We start from the raw sequence: 18,663 nt of genomic DNA on the forward strand, positions 1-18,663 counted from the left end.
CCTGGCATGGGTTTGGACTTTGGAGTTTTATAATTTCTAAATTTCTGGTCTGGTCTGGTGGGAGGCTTCGGCCAAAGCCGTGCCGCCAAACGGTTTAGCATTCCTGTACGATGCCGTGCAGAAACCAAAGGAGCATGGGTTTAATAAAAACTGCCATACCCCTTCCAGGTTAGCCCGCTTCCATCTTAGACTGCATCATCACTTACCACCAGGTGAGATTGCAGTCAAGGGCTAACTTGTATCTGAATAAAAAAAATATAGAGATTGTGGTCAAACGTGTACTTACTTAGTTCCATAGCTAATGATTTTTATCAAACATTAAAATAATATTGCAAATAAGGAAAAAGATAACTTACTTTTGTATAAAGGTAGAGGCGTAAAAACAAGCGTATACAAACTATAGGAAACCGGAATATCTTTTTCGTATGTTAATTTGATCTTCAAGTTTCTGCAACCGTAATAATTTATTGCAATTTTATTACAGTATGTATAATAATAGATAGTTATAATAATAATATAGTTATAGTGTCCGTTGCAGTGGCTATTTCAATTTTACAACTCGCGCGTCATCTGATGTACATTGACGATACCAGTTTTACGATAAAAATCGTAAAAACGTGATGGTACTATATGCCAGAAACTTATATGCAACTGCCACCAAATCCGCGCACGGCGGCGAGCCTATAGCTCGCAGTGCGGGTCCCACCGGAACTAACGAGCCCCAAGGGCCCTAAACAAAGATGGCAAGCCCTAGCCAGCGAAAGCGGCTAGAAGCTCATCATTGGGGTACCGAGTTACCCCGCGCCCTACGTGGCTAAAGAAGCCACACCTCAGCGCCCGTACCCCTGTGCCCAGCACAGCAAGTGCCAACAACACCTGTAAGTAACCTGTAAGTTTCAAGGTGAACCATGCGCGAACGTAAAGGTAACGAATAGGCAGACAAACAGACAGACATTAATTTATATATAATGCTAAGGTGTATATTTATTTATGTGGTTAAATCCATATCATATTTATATCGATGAAGTATGAAACAACGATAATTAAGTAACAGTAAGTAATGTGAATTAAACAAAAATAACTCAGATTTTCGCCAAATATATGTAGGTACATATCTGCCACTGATATCTACAAAATATTTCTTATTGCATATCTTAAAACCGTCATATCATATTTGTATTTTTTCAAATACATTCTTAGATGAATTTGTGTGACTTACTTCGACATAGGTTAGGACTATGGGTTGAGGCTCCACCTTGCGTTCAGGTTTGTCACTTTTTGTGTTATTATCTGAAGATATTAATCTTACAATAGGAAAATCTTTGGCTGTTTCCACTACCCTTGCTCTCGGATTTTTATTTGCTGCCAGTATTGGTGCCACAAGCACTACTTTTTCATTACTAAACCTATTTATATTAGTTTCACTTCCACTCGCAAAATTTAAAGATTGTAATAAAACAAAAATTACAATAAGTCTTCTTATTAAATACATCGCGTTGAGTGACTCTGGATATTTATTCAAAGCTTTATTTATATATTTTTGAAATATTTTATAATCACGATCCGCCGTGAACTCTTCCGAGTTTTGCATATTATTAGATATTTCTGTTTTAAATTATGATATCATGAAAGAACAAATAATTTCGATTATTTTGTGTTCAAACCTTCAAACCTTTTAAATGATTTATTTAGTATTACATACAGTGAACGTCAGGATGGCGTCACTAGTAGTTAAACGTATTTTGCTTTTAGCTTCTCTTAGTTTCTAATTCTGTGACGAATGAATTTTTCCATTTTCCTTGTCGACTCTTGTGGGATGATTCTTGTGGAACTTCACACTGTGGAATTTCTGTGATGATCCTAATCCTAATGAAAATGAAAAAATGAAAATCTTTTTTATTCGTATAAACTTTTACAAGTGCTTACGAATAGTCGGATGCATCTACCACTGGTTCGGAATGCCTTTCCTGCCTACTAATATTATAAATGTGAAAGTGTGGATGTTTGGATGTTTGGATGTTTATTACTCAATCACACAAAAACTACTAGACGGATTTGGCTGTTTGGAAAGGAGATAGATTATACCCTGGATTAACACAAAGGTAATTTTTTATCCCGGAAAAAAAGAGTTCCCGCAGGATTTTGAAAAACGTAAATCCACGTGGACGAAGTCGCGTACATCAGATAGTACAAAATAAATTGCACTCCAGATTCCTCCTCCTCAAGATTTGCGATGATGCGGGGATACTGTCTACTGCATAACAAAACGCGATAACGGAGGATCTTTCAAATGTGTATTGATCATGCGCGTACTAAGTATTTATATGTTGTAGTCTTTGCCATTGAACTTCGTGTTCCAAATCCTCAATTTTGATGTTTCAGGGGTTTACATAAATCGTGAGGACAGACTAACTGACGTCTACTAAGAATTGATATTATTAGTAAAATTTATTGTTTTATGTTAATCCGCTTGATTATGCTATTCTATTCGTAACATTTTAAATATTATCTGTTTATACTTACACAATTTATTTATTGATTCAACCTCCTGATAATTTAATGTTTTTTTTACAATATGCCTTAATTTGAATTTTATTACCATCTTTTATCACCTAACATTTTTTGTATATACCGTCGATGCCAGATATAGCTTCAATTATGTAAATCTACAAAGCTGTCTAAAGTATATTGAGTATTACTAACAGCCGCACTCAGAGTCGCCTAATCGTTACTTAAGGCATTCCTCATCCATAGTGCGGCTGTAAGTATTTGAGAGTGAGTTTTACCTTGACAACTCAGCTTCCTTAGTTTGATTTGATGTTCGAATAAACTAAAAACGGCTAGTATTAAGAAAAACAAATAGCTCATTAAATATTGACTGCTGAAGAAATAGGTAGATAAGTACAAAAAAACACAAATATAATGATTTTATTTATAAACTGATAAAGTTATGATAAAACGACTAAAATAACAAACAAAGTAAACAAGCATTCGACAGCAATTATTATAATCGAAGATAATATATCGTAGGTATATTTGCTATTAAAATTACACGTTGTCTGTCATAGATGACTGAGAACATAAAAGAGCAGTTTTATTATCTGGATGAGACTGTTTGTATACAGTTTGTACATCACTTCACAAAATTATGCGTTTTATATTTTTATATTGTCGATATCTGATTTAATCTGATTCTGTTAGGTAGGTAATTTTTTTCGGATTCCAGGCTCATTATTTGTGCCTCCACAATTATAAATAGGATTTGTTATTGCAATGTACCTACATGCTTTTTACCAAAAATTTAATCTATGCATTGGTTTCAATTTTAAACGTTGTAAGTATACTGCAGCGAAGACGTTTCTATGTTGCATTGTTTCTTTTGTAGTATTTTCACTTTTCAGTAAAAAGTTCAAATTTTATAGTGGTAGTGTGCGAATATCACCAAACTTTATTTAACTGTTTATTCTACTCTTTGTTAAGTGTTTCTTCAGTAATTGAGTCGAAAAACAGATTGGTTGTAATATAATTGGCCTATAAGAGTGATTTGTCCAGTCTTCTAGGAAGTCTTTATGTTATTCCAACGTGCAGAGTAAAGATGGATTTTTTCTATTGTATGTTATTAATATGTTTCGTATGTTCGTTGAATTCGGAATCATGGTTTCTGAAAAACAAACAACTTTTTATTACAATAACGAAGGAAAATGTGCCTATTTGTACTCTATACCTGTTTTGTAAAAAGACTCAATCAACCACCTTAGTCAATTATACTTAGTGTACCTACAGGTAGTAATATTATGTAAGTGACAAGATGAATGCACTGAATCATGAAGTCCATGAATTATTGCAATGAATACCTTGGGTGTAAGTGGATCAACTGCAGGTACATCTACGGCTTCTGAAGAAGATATCTTGACAACACTAGTTGGGGCTATAGCATCAACCATTCCGTCTTTTCCGTCCAAGTTTGCAACTATGGGTTCAGAAATAAAATTAATCACCGAAACAGAGCATATGCTTTTTAAAGCATTCTCTGAGAAAAAGGCGGAAAACGAGAAGCTTCAGCTCATAATTACATCTATGGAGAAGCAAATATTGGAGCTAAAAAATAAAATAAAATTTCTGTCGAAAGAAAATACAATGGATACTAGCCAGAATAATACCACCAAGGAAACTTCACCGCAACCAGCGGAATATCAAACGGATGAAGAAGAATTAGCCAGAGAGACAGAATGGATTAGAGCTAAAAGCAGGAAGAAAAGAAAATTGAACACCTCCCCCGAGCAGTCCACATCCACCAATCAGCATGATGATTCCTCGACCAGTCTTAGTAAGGAAAGGAAAAAGAAAATTCCACCACCCCCGCCAATAATAGTAGATGACGTAACAAATTATCATTCATTCTATGACTTATTAACAGAAGGTCCTTCTGGAGATTCTTTTCGAATTAAAATGTTAAATGGCAACAATGTTAAAATAAATGCTAACAATGAAGATACATATCGGTCAATCACTAAAACATTGACTGCAGGGAAATTCCTGTGGCATTCTTTTGAAAACAAGCAAGATAGGCCCATTAAAGTCATGGCCAAAAAGCTGCATTTTACCTGTAAGCCAGAAAGAATAATCGAAGATCTTCAGAATAAAGGGTTTAAGGTTGAAAATGCCGTCAATAAGCTAAGGTGGAAAAACAAGGAACCACTAAACATGTTCCTGCTAAGTTTTACGAATGGGGAAGACATCGACAAAATTTATGGAATCACCTCGATTCTTGGATGCAAAGTGGAAATACATCCACTGAGATCATCGAAGCTCATACCACAGTGTAAAAAATGTCAAACGTATGGGCACACCCAGAAGTATTGCTCCAGAGAGCCAAGATGTGTCAAATGCACTGGAAAACATCTAAGTGTTGAATGCAAAAAACCAGCTGAGCAGAAACCTAAATGTGTACACTGTGGGGAAGCTCATCCAGCTAACTATAGAGGCTGCATAGTAGCCAAGGAAATGCAATCCATCAGGAACAGGAAATACAAAAAACCATCTTCTCAAAACACTCAAGCAACAAGTGGTATTACAAAACAAACTCCAGTTGCTAAAAATGTGCGACTTCCCGAAATTAACAAAGAAAATCCTAGTAAAAAGGTAACATATGCACAAGTAGCCTCAAACAAAATGTCCAACAGTAATAACACGAGCGATCCTACCTTAAATAAACTAGACGAGATCTTGAAATTTATGTCATCATTCGATGATCGCCTGCGAAAACTTGAAAATGGCACTAACAAAGCCCCTTTTAAAACCAAATAATGGAAAAAGAACTAAAACTATTGGCATGGAATTCTAATGGACTATTCCAACATCAACATGAGCTACAAGTAGTCCTAGATACTGAAAATATCGACATATGTTTGATCTCCGAAACACATTTCACAAAAGAATCCTACATCAAATTTAATGGATATAAAGTATATCACGCCCTACATCCTAATAATTCAGCCAGAGGAGGTAGTGCTGTTATAATAAAAGAGAGTATTTGTCACTACGAAGAAAGTAAATACGAAGAGTCTGAAATCCAAGCAGTGGCAGTAAATATTAAAACAGAACGATACCCAATTACAATTGTAGCCATATACTGCCCACCAAGGCATTCTCTAAAAAAATATGAATACGTGCGTTTCTTGAGACAATATGGACACAGATTTATAATTGGTGGAGATTTTAACGCCAAAAATATTTTCTGGGGCTCCAGACTAACAACAACAAAAGGTAAAGAATTGCTGAGTGCGATCAAAGACTTGGGATGCGACGCGATCAGTACAGGTATGCCGACCTATTGGCCTACTGATCCTCAAAAAACCCCAGATCTGATAGACTTCTTTATAACTAAGAACATCTCACCAAGGTACCTAAATATTGAAGGAAAATATGACATGAATTCGGACCATTCACCAATATTGTTAATATTGAATAAACATAACATTGCATTCAAAGAAACCAAGATAACTCTAGTGAATAACAATACAGACTGGGAAAGCTTTAAAATAGAGTTAGACAGTACTATAAACCTAAAGGTCCCCTTAAAATGCCAAGACCAGCTCAATATGGAAGTAGCTAAATTTATAACAGACATACAAAAATCAGCCTGGAATAATACGCCATCGATAAAAAAAAGGAGTAAGGGTACCACCTATCCTAAGGAAATTATACAGCTCATTAGAACAAAGAGAAAGCAGAGAAAAAAATGGCATGCCTCGAGATCGCCACAAGACAAAAGAATACTGAACAAACTCGCGAAAACAATCAAGAAAGCAATCAAAAGTCATAATGACACTAAGTTAAATGATTACCTACGAAGCTTGACCAATGACCGAGAAACTGACTATTCTCTTTGGAAAGTAACAGGTAATCTAAAAAGACCTATCACACATATACCACCTATTAAAGAATCAAATGGAAAATGGGCTATCAATAACATTCAAAAAGCTAATAGATTCGCTCAGCATCTGGAAGATATATTCCAACCAAATGAGGGCCATACAATTGATTTCAGTGAGAATGAAGAAAGACAAGATGACCTGCAAAATATCAGACTTGTGACACCAAAGGAAGTATCTGAAGAAATAAAGTTCAATTTAAGCAAAAAAAAATCTCCAGGATATGATCTCATTACCGGAGAAATTTTAAAAAACCTACCTCGGAAAGCTTTAGTGAAACTTACCAATCTCATAAATGCATCATTTAGACTAAGACATGTACCTGAGTTATGGAAAGTTGCTGAAGTTATTATGATCGCTAAACCGGGGAAACCACCCCATGAAACAACATCATACAGACCAATCTCTTTATTACCAGTTATTTCAAAATTATTTGAAAAACTGTTACTCAAAAGAATAAAACCTATACTAGAGGAGAGAAAATTAATACCAGATCACCAATTTGGATTCCGTGAAAAACACTCAACGATAGATCAAGTCCACAGAATTACTGACATAATAGAGAAATCATTAGAAAATAAGAAAGTGTGTTCTACAGTCTTTTTAGACGTAGCGCAAGCTTTCGATAAAGTGTGGCACGAAGGGCTTATCTATAAACTCAGAAATATACTACCAAAGTCATTTGCAGATATTCTTGAATCATACATCTCAAATAGATGGTTTAGAGTTCGTCAAGAAGATGCGTATTCTGAACTCAAGGAAATTAAAGCTGGGGTACCACAAGGAAGTGTCTTAGGTCCGGTCCTGTACTTATTATACACCTGTGATATTCCAGCACTAGAAAATAACACTATTGCAACATTCGCTGATGATACTGCCATAATAGCAACTGGAGAAAGTCACGAAGAAGCAGTAGAAAAAGTTCAAGCTGCCATAAATAAAGTCAACGATTGGACTATAAAGTGGCGAATTAAGCTAAACGAGTCGAAATCTATGCATATAGATTTTACCAATAAGTTACCAAAATATCACCCAATTTATCTAAATCGGCAACTTATTCCCTACGTAAATACAGCGAAGTACTTGGGTATGACGCTTGACGCAAAGCTTCGGTGGAAAGCTCATGTTAAAAAGAAACGTGAGGAGTTAGAATTACGCTACAAAAAAATGTATTGGCTGCTTGGAAGGCATTCCACGCTCTCATTACATAATAAACTTATGCTATACAAGCAAGTTCTGATGCCTGTATGGACGTATGGTATACAACTCTGGGGGTGTACTAAACCGACCAATGTTCAAGTAATACAGAGATTCCAGAACAAAGTACTCAGGGAAATAACAAATGCACCCTGGTATGTAAGAAATCACGATCTCCACAGGGACCTTAAGATAGAGTTCGTAAACAAAATCATCCAAAAGTACGCAGAAGCTCACCAACATCGACTTCGCCATCATGTTAATTTGGAGGCTGTGAAGCTTCTAGATAACATGGATATCAAAAGGAGGCTCAAAAGAACCAAGCCGTTCGAATTAGTGTTAAAAAGTACATAAGTGCAGCGTTTGTGTAATAGTGCTTGTGCTACTTTATTTTTCTAGGTCACAAGAACATAGTGAACTGAAAGTACGTGTTAGAATAAACTAAGGACAGTTATTGGACTGTAAATTAGATTTAAAAATTAATCATAAGTAGAAGTTTAAGCTAGAATAATATTACTTATTAGCCCATAGGCTAGATGGTAGTAGTAATAAAGCTGCCATTTTATAATGGTGCTTTATGGTAGGAAAAAAAAAAAAAAAAAAAAACTTCGAAAATTGAAAATACTAATTATTAGTTCATGACCACAATTTAATTTTTTTTTGTGTGATATAATATAAGCACAAATTCATGGTTTTCAGATTTTCCCCTAATGTCGGCTATAAGACCTACCTACCCGCCAAATTTCATGATCAAGATCAGACAACAAAGTGATCCTATAAGGGTTCCGTTTTTCCTTTTGAGGTACGGAACCCTAAAAAACACAAATTTTAATATTGATTTTATTTATAAACTGATAAAGTTATGATAAAACGACTAAAATAACAAACAAAGTAGGTATTAAACAAGCATTTGACAGCAATTATTATATAATCGTAGACATATCGTAGGTATATTTGCTATTAAAATTACACGTCTGTCCAAGATGACTGAGAATATAAAAGAGTATTTTCATTATCTGAATGAGACTGTTTGTATATAGTTTGTACAAAAGTTCACAAAACTATGTGTTTCATATTTTTATATTGTTCTATATCTAATTTTATCTGATTCTGTTGGGTAGGTAATTATTTCGGATTCCAGGCTCATTATTTGTACCTCCACAATATATAAATAGGATTTGTTATTGCAATGTTCATGCATTTTTAACAAAGATTTAATCTATGCATTGGTTTCAATTTTACACGTTGTAAGTATACTGCGGCGAAGATGTTTCTATGTTGCAGTAAATAGTTCAAATTTTATAGTGGTAGTGTGCGAATATCACCAAACTTTATTTGACTGTTTATTCTACTCTTTGTTAAGTGTTTCTTCAGTAATTGAGTCGAAAAACAGGTCGGTTGTAATATAATTGGCCTTTTGTTCAGTCTTCTAGGATGTCTTTATGTTATTCCAACGTGCAGAGTAAAGATGGATTTTTTCTATTGTATGTTATTAATATGTTTCGTATGTTCGTAGAATTCGGAATCACGGTTTCTGAAAAACAAACAACTTTTTATTACAATATACTATATAATAATGTTTATACCTGTTTTGCAAAAAGACATTGAATCAATCAACCACTTTAGTGAATATCTAATTTATACTTAGTGTATAGGTAATAATATTATGTAAGTGACAAGATGAATGCACTGAATCATGAAGTCCATGAATTATTGCAATGGATACCTTGGGTGTAAGTGGATCAGCTGCAGGTACATCTACGGCTTCTGAAGAAGATATCTTGACAACACTAGTTGGGGCTATAGCATCAACCATTCCGTCTATCACTGTAGCAGGTTCAATTCTAGTAGGGGTTAATAGTGGTGTCGGTTTTATAGTCCTGGTGATCGGTATGATTGTATACTGTTCACTCTCAACAACATATTGGGCAGATTCTATTTTAGGAAGTGATGGAGTCTCGGTCTTAAATTCAGAGCTAGGTACCACTGGAGACGGATTGACATTTAATTCATTCGCCAAGGAGACGGATGTTCCAAACAAAAGCATCAGAAACAGGCATAGTCCTTGCGCCATTTTATTTTTAAATGCTATAAAACTTTTGAATAATGAGTACACGAAAGCACCGGATGGCTGATTAAACTTGACTGTGTAGCTTCTATCCTATACACGATTCCTTATATATGAGAACGACCTTAAATTTATTTAACCTCAGTGTTGTAGTTATCAGTGTTTGGCTTAAATATTTGTGGCTAACACTCGCTTTGCTCGGAATTGATTGAACGTTTTTAATTTCTTACCTACTCCATTCCGTTAACACATATTTTTGTCTTTGATAATATTTTAATTATTACATTATTATCAAACGTGCCTCATGTTTTGTTCGTAATTAGATAAGGCTAGCTTTAAGTTTCATTGTAATAAAAAAAAAAAAAAGTTTCATTCTAACATGAATATATTTACAAATAAATAAAATTAAAGTGTATGTCTGTAATTTCAAAATAACTACCTCATATTAAGCTCATATGGTTATTTCGCCTGTACCATAACTGGATCAAACGTTTAATTTTTTTTGTTTGTCTGTCTGTTTGTTTGAACGGGCTAATCTTCGGAACGGCTGAACCAATTTTTGATCAGACTTCCAAGGGGTAATTAACACAGGCTACTTTTTAAAACCGATTTTCAAAAAAGGAAGAGTTATGTTTTTCTACACAGAAATGTCCGAGATTTCTGAACCGATTTACGCAGTTTTTTTTTCAATTGATAGAGAACCCAAATTTTTATGGGGCAATGTCTAAAAATTTGGATTCCAACTCCTCAGTACTGATCATGCAGGAGACCTGACTACCAGAACTGATGGGATTAAGAAACTGTCGGTTATAAATTGATATTGGAGGTACCTATACCAAGTAAAGGCTTTATCGTTAAACTCGAGGACCCAACTCCTCAACCCTGATGCTGTAAGGAATTGCATTCCTACATCGTGGTGATTTAAAAATTGACCTAATAAGTCGGTTATAAAAAGGTACGACTAAACTGACGTGATGCCGCTTGCTTCCAAATCCTGCTTATATTCCTCATTTGCATTGGGCTTTGAAATCGGTATTTTACTTGCCAGCGGGACAGGAGTGGAGAAGGCATGTAGAGAGGCGCATATAGTTAAAGATGGAGACCTTTTATATACAGGAAAATCTAAGAGTTCCCACAGGATTTTTAAAAACCTAAATCTAAGCGGAATAAGTCGCAGGCATCAGCTAGTATTTTACTAAAAAAATTGCTAAAGTCCACCTCATCTATATAATTATTTCCTTGCTTAATTTTTTATTTGTTATACTAATTATTCTTTGTCTTTCAAATAATACGTGATTAGTGCTACTTTTTAATCTCATAACTGCACATTTCGTATGGTTATTTTACTAGTTATACACGAAATAATTATTGTATTAAGGGTTTTAATCTGAACCTATATCATTATTTTTAAGTATGACATTCTAGCTATCATTTTAGTCTCTGGGATTAAAAACTAGACTAAAGCTGTTGTCGTAAATCTCGAGCTCCGCAACTCCTCAAAAATGTTGCAGGAGTTCGCATAAATCGTTAGGACAGAAGATTCGTCAATTTATGTTATTAGTAAAACTGATTGTTTTATGTTAATCTACTTGATTATGCTATTCATTTAAAATGTTATCTGTTTGTACACATTATTTATTGATTCAACCTCCTGATATTTTATAATGCTTTTTTACAATAATATGCCTACATTTGAATTTTATTACCAGCTTTTATCAACCAAACATTTTTGTATGTACCGTGTCGGTGCCAGACTTCAAATATATAAATCTACAATACTGTAGTGTATCTACTAGGGTTTAGCATATTATACCAATGTACTCTTTTAGCTTTACAGCTCAGCTTCCTTACTTTGATTTGATGTTCGAACAAACTAAAAACGGCTAGTATTAAAAAAATACAGCTCACTAAATATTGACTGCTGAAGAAATAGGTAGACAAGTACAATAAAACACACAAATATGATTTAATTTATAAAACTAGCTGACCCGGCGAACTTCGTACCACCTAATAATCGTTTTTTTTTTAAATACTTACAATTTAAAAAAAAATTCTCACTGTAAGAACCATCCTCGTACTTCAAGGAATATTATAAAAAAAGATTTGCGAAATCGGTTCAGCTGTTCTCGAGATTTGCGATCAGCAACACATTTAGCGATTCATTTTTATATATAGAGATGATAAAGTTATGATGAAACCGACTAAAATAACAAACAACAGTAGGTATATAACGAGCATTCGACAGCAATTATTATAATCAAACCTACCTCTGTAGATATAATATTTGCTATTAAAATTACACGTCTTGTCATAGATGACTGGGAATATAAAAAGAGCATTTTCATAAATATTTTTCAAAAAAAAAATATATCTGGATGAGACTGTTTGTATACAGTTTTTATGAAACTCCACAAAATTATGCGTTTTATATTTTTATCTTATTCGATATATATCTAATTTTATCTAATTCTTTTAGTTAAATATACTTTTTATTTTATTATCAATGGGTAACAAATAAACTATTAATAAACTTAAATCTAAAAAAAAAAAATCTTTTGAGTACGTGATTATTTCGGGTTCCAGGCTCATTATTTGTACCTCCACAATTATAAATAAGATTTGTTTTTGCAATGGACTTACTTTTAACCAGAGATTTAATCAAATCATTGCATTAGTCTCAATTTTACACGTTGTATACTGTGGTGAAGACGTTTCCATGTTGCATTGTTCCTTTTGTATTTTCACTATGCAGTAATTAAAATTTTACAGTGATAGTGTATTTATAAGACTAATTGTCCAGTTTTCAATATAAGTCCTATATAATATCTTTATGTTATTCCTACGTGCAAAGTAAAGATGGGAGTAAGATGGATAAAGAAGTGAAGAGGGATAAAGATGAAGTCACTAGTTAATTTTATTTTTTATTTTTTTATTTTTTATTCGTAATAGGCGCACGCTTGACCACGATCACACCTGATGGAAAGTGATGATGTGGCCTAAGATGGGACGCGTTTGCCTAGAAGATGCCTATTCACTCTTGTTTTAAAAATACCCGGATTATAATTGACAGGAAACACTGATCTAGGAAGAGTATTCCAGACCCTAGCCATGCGTATAAGGAATGATGACGCAAAGTGTTTCGTACGCGAAGAAGGAATGTTGAAGAAGGAATGTTGAAATTGAATTAAGTATTTAATTAATATTGCATTGTTTTAGTCAATTTTTAATTTTAATTAGTACTTACGAGTATGTATTATTATGCTTAAGTATGCTATTCTTAATTTATCTGAACTATTAAATACTGAACATTTAAAAAAAAATTAAGTACTCCTGACTTTGTTCATAATGACATATTGTTCCAATATTACTACGAGGCTATTTTCTTCTATTGTGTGTATTAACGTGTTTCTTATGTTCGTTAAATCCAAAATCAAGGCTTCTGAAAAACAAAAAAGGCATTATTACAATAAAGTCATTAAGAGACAATGAAGTTGTGCTTAATATACTTTAGTCTTGTAATTATACATACATTGAATCAATCACCTTAATATTATCAGTGTTCAGTACCCATATTATAAATGCGAAAGTGTGTTTGTTTGTTGATTTGTCCTTCAATCACGTCATAACGGAGCAACGGATCGAGGTGATTTGCATGAGTATAGTTAAAGACCTAGAAAGTGACATAGGCTACTTTTTATCCCGGGAAACTAAAAAGTTCCCTCGGTATTTTTAAAAACCTAAATCCATGCGTACGAAGTCACGGGCATCAGCTAGTAGATAATAATATTATCTAAGGAAGGGATGAGATTAATGCACTGAATCATGAATTATTACAATAGAGATAGGTACCTTGGGCGTAAGTGGATCAACTGCAAGTGCAGGTACATCTACGACTTCTGAAGAAGATAGCTTCACAACACTAGTTGGGGCTATAGCATCATACATTCCGTCAAACACTGTATCAGGTTCAAGTCTAGTAGCGGTTAAAAATGTTGTCGGTTGTATAATGTATAGTCGGGGTGACCAGTATGGTTGTACACTCTTCGATCTCAACAGAAACTTGGGCAGATTGTTCACTAGGAAGTGATGGAGTGTCGGTCTTAAATTCAGGATTTATACTCAGGGTGACCGGCGGTAAGATTCTACACGATACACTCTCAACAGCAACTTGGGCAGATTGTACTCTAGGAAGTGATGGAGTCTTAAATTCAGAGCTAGGTACCACAGAAGACGGATTGACATTTAATTCGTTCGCCAAGGACACAGATGTGCCAAACAAAAACATCAGTAACAGACATTGTCCGTGTTTCATTTTGTTTTTAAATGCCAGACTTTTGAATAATACACGAAGATATTGGATGGCTGATTGAGCTTGACTGCGTAGCTTCTATTTGTATAATTTCTTATATATGGAAACGAACTTAAAGTTTGAACTTTGTGTTCCGTGATATGTACCTACTTATCAGTATTTGGCTTAAATATTTGTTGTTAACGCTCGTTTTACTCGGAATCGATTAAGAATGTTTATATTGTTTAACATAGTTCATTCTGATAACATTATTTTGTCTTCACTGTTATCTAAATATATAAAAGGAAAAGGTGACTGACTGACTGACTGACTGATCTATCAACGCACAGCTCAAACTACTGGACGGATCGGGCTGAATTTTGGCATGCAGATAGCTTTTATGAGGTAGGCATGGCTAAGAAAGAATTTTTGAAAATTCAACCTCTAAGGCGGTGAAATAGGGGTTTGAAATTTGTATAGTCTACGCGGACGAAGTCGCGTAGACTATACAAATTTGATAATATTAAGATAATATGCTTATTTCTAAAATCTGCAATTGTATTATAATAAGGCGAATGTTCAATGTTTCGTTACAAGTAAATGCTCAGGTTTACCAGCACCTCTAAATTTAGTGTTCAATACAAAAACAATGATGCTCAAAGGGTTGTTAATGTTCACATAAACCTCGAGGGCAGAGGATCTTTCGATTATAAACTGGGAAGCAATAATGATAAAAGAAAACAGTTTGACTTAAAAGTTTTATGTTACTTGTTTATTCTATTCTTATATTTGAAATTGAAATGTCATCTACTTATACAAGAGTGTTTTGCAATGCAAGGCTACAGCCGACGTTACGTTATTTAGCACGATTGCTTGTATTAAATACAGAGCTGATGAAGGATTCTAAGATTAAATTAACGTGATCATAGGCACATCAGATCCATAAGCGAAGTCAGAGATGAATAGGATTATTTAGCTTATACTCGCGATTTCGTCCGCGTGGACTACACAAATTTTAATCCCCTATTAAATAGGGGATCCCCTATTTCACCCTGTTAGGGGTTGAATTTTCAAAAATCCTTTCTTAGCGGATGCCTACGTCATAATAGCTATCTGCATGTCAAATTTCAGCCCAATCCGTCCAGTAGTTTGAGCTGTCCGTTGATAGATCTGTCAGTCACCTTTTCCTTTTATATATTTAGATAGGTAGGTACTTATTTTTTTTTGATGTATGTTTTCATATTATACTGGTGTTAGTGTTTTACCTACTGGTTCAAGGATATTTCCTTCGACTTTAAAAATTTCACCTCTTGCGATCTTGACTTTAATTTTGCATTTACTTATTTTAGTAACTTCTTTAAAGAAATACAAAAAACATACAATAAAACACGAAAATAAATTACTTAAATAGGTAATAGTTTTATTTATAAAATGTATATACTTAGATAAAAACTACTAAAGCAACAAACAAAGCAGGTATGAAACGAGTATTCGACAGCAATGTTATAATCGTACCTAGAGATATTTTTGCTATTAAAATTACCTACATGTTGTCTTGTCATAGATGACTGAGAACATAACAGAGCATTCTCATTACCTGGATGAGACTGTTTGTTTACAATTTTTATCTATATACCTACTTCATAAAATTATGCCTTTTATATTATTTAAATCTTAAAACTGATAGACGTTGGGGTTCCCAGGTGCTGGTATGGCGACCTTGCGAAGTTCAGCGTTGACAGACCTCTATCAGATGAAACGTCCATTGGTTGACGAGGACGATGACGTGCTTTGGTGCCGAATGCCGATGTTCCTTTGGCGTATTATCACAAATCCAATTTGCGCCTCATGCTGTAATGTACACCCATCATTAAACTTTTTTTTACAGTTCAGTCAACTGTTTGTTTAATGTTGAATGTTTCAAGCAATTTTGTTGTATTGTCTTCAGTAATGGAGTGGAAAATCATGTTGTTCGTGTAATGTAAGTGGTCTTTAAGAGTGGTTTGTCCGGTTTTCTGGGAAGTCCTACATACGTGTATGTTGTACTTGCATAGAACCAAAGCTGCATGTAGTTAGTAAGACGAAGTAAATCATTTTGGAAGTCATCAGTTATAATTGAATTAAGTACCCCTTTTTGTTTGTACATAATGATGGATTGTTCCAATCTTGGTATGAAATTACATATTTTCTTCTATGGTGTGTTATTAACGTGTTTCTTATTTTCCTTGATTCAGGATTCACGGTTTCTGAAAAACAAATAATAATTTATTATAATAACGTCATTGTACTTAGTAGTCATGTACTTAGAAGTGATTTATATACCTACTTACTTACCTACATTTTGTTACTATTGGATATACATTGAATCAATCACCTTGGTTTAACTAATTATGTAAGTGGCAAGATGAATAAAGTGAATCATTATTATTTTACATTTCTCCATGAATTATTGCAATAGAGATACCTTGGGTGGAAGTAGATCAACTGGAGGTATAGCATAAGTTTCTGAAGAAGATATTTTCACAACACTACTTGGAGCTATAATTTCTTCGGTCACTGCTGTACTAGGTTCAATTCTAATAGGAGTTAATAGCATTGGTGTTATAGTCAGGGTGATCGGTATAATTGTGTGTGGTTGGGCCTCAACAGCTGGGGCAGGTTGAACTTTAGCCCATGACGGAATTATGGTCTTCAGTTCAGAGGTAGTTGGTAATGGCAGTGGTGCAGTAGGTTTCTCTAAAGTAGCGGTAGTGAAATCTTGTGGTACCACGGGAGACGGCTTGACATTAAATCCACTTGCCAGTGTCACAGATGCGCCATCTATAGGAAAAATTTTAACACACGAAACTGAACACAAAACTGTTGCAAACGAAACCACCAGTAAGAGGCATCGTCCTTGCGCCATTTTATTTTTAAAATGCTAAACCTATTATACACGAAAGCACTGGGCGACTGTATAAGCTTGACTGTGTAGCTTCTATACAAGATTTCTTAACTTAGTGTTATATGTGAGAACAAAATTTATTCGTACCCAGTTTGCCGTGAATTGTATTTATATCACTATTTGGTATATTTGTTGGTAAAGCTCGCTTTTCTCGGTTTTGATACTAATGTTTATATTTTATGGCCGATTAATTCAACACATTTTATCTTTATTATTGTATTCGGATAATTTAAATTGCTAAAACTGACCTTATGAATATAGGTTATAATATAATGTGGATGTGTATGACACTGGCCATCGAGTAGGTAATAAGCAAAAGCGAGTCGCAACCCGCAAACATATTTGCTTGACCTGTCTAATACGAAAGTAGAACACAGAGGTCGTCGTGCCAAAAGCACACATTCAAATGTTCAAAACGCTAACTTATATTTTATTACAGTTGAACAATAAATATTCCAAATTCATGGTTGATTTAAATTGAATATTCGTCTGCGAAACCAGAAGCGATGATGGATAAACCTCTGTGGGCTTCGATCCAACTTAAGGGTCATTTGTAATCCACGCTCGATTCGGATATTTTCGTGACTAATCGGTTTGTCCGCGAACAGGATCTTCAGTGAGGTTCGTCGGCATTCACAAGAAGAATCATTGAAAAGGCTATTGTTTTCAATGCATCGTGTGAATAATATTTTAAACGACATGGAAATTGTATGGATATTGCGATAAATAGGTAATTGTGTTAAGGAAATTTATGTTTAGTTTCCATCAAGAAAAAAAAGAATACTAGGTACAGTACGCGGCAGAAAATAATGTACCTACATCGACCTTTAGAATGAGATTTCGGCTTTGTAGAGCGTTGTCTCTGTCACTCCTACCTATGTGATATTTTCTCGGCCCTAACGACAGGGACAATGCTCTACAAAACGCTATCTCTTTCTAAAGGTCGATGTGCATTATTTTCTGCCGCAATATGAGTTCCTATGACCAAGATACGACTTTTTATATCGTTTTTCATTTATTTTTCAGAGATCGAGTATGTGAATCCTTAAATGAATCATGGGAAACTTGGGTGTGGATTGGTGTGGATGGATCGGATAGCTAATAAATCAATAATTAAAAATATGGCTAGGCTTTGTTTTAAATCTAATCTAATCTTATCAAAGATTTTATTTAAGACTAAGTTTAAAATATTGCGCCTTTGTGTAGAGGAGAGCAAAGTTTGTACCGAAGGTTTGACTTTGAACTTTGAAGCAGGTTTGAAGACTTAAATTGTGCCTATTGTTTATCATAGCAATTTAGTTTCAGAGTGGGTTTAGTATTAGGAATAAAATAAATATAATTTCATAAAAATTAATAGCGCATCCGTGCTCAGGGTTAGGTGGGTCTTAACAACATCTTGAGTTGGGACTCGACGTTTTAATTATATTATAATTATTATGTTGTCTAGTAAGTAGTAATAGTGAACTAAATAAAAGTAATTTAAAATCTATCACAGGATTTGTAACTATCCACACTACACAATCTATAAAGAATAACATAGAATCCATAATAATATTATTTATGCGAAAGTGTGTCTATCTGTCTGTCTGTCCGCTAGCCTTTTACGGCCCATCCGTTCAACTAATTTTGACGAAATTTGGTACAGAGATAGCTTGCATCCCGAGGAAGGACAGGCTACTTTAGGTACAGAGGTAGCTTGCATCCCGGAAATTGACACAGGCAACTTTTTATC

At 34.3% G+C, this 18,663-nt stretch overlaps 1 long non-coding RNA gene across 1 annotated transcript; it reads left to right on the top strand.

Annotated features, from left to right (window-relative positions):
- The first annotated feature begins 15,827 nt into the window (after positions 1–15,827).
- On the top strand, positions 15,828–18,400 carry LOC138404295 (uncharacterized). Its single transcript, XR_011238302.1, has 3 exons — positions 15,828–16,156; positions 17,540–17,661; positions 17,958–18,400. It is a non-coding gene; the product is annotated as an uncharacterized lncRNA (long non-coding RNA).
- Positions 18,401–18,663: the final 263 nt, after the last annotated feature.

Source organism: Maniola hyperantus, chromosome 2, assembly GCF_902806685.2.
Source record: "Maniola hyperantus chromosome 2, iAphHyp1.2, whole genome shotgun sequence".
Classification (NCBI taxonomy): Eukaryota; Metazoa; Arthropoda; class Insecta; order Lepidoptera; family Nymphalidae; genus Maniola; species Maniola hyperantus.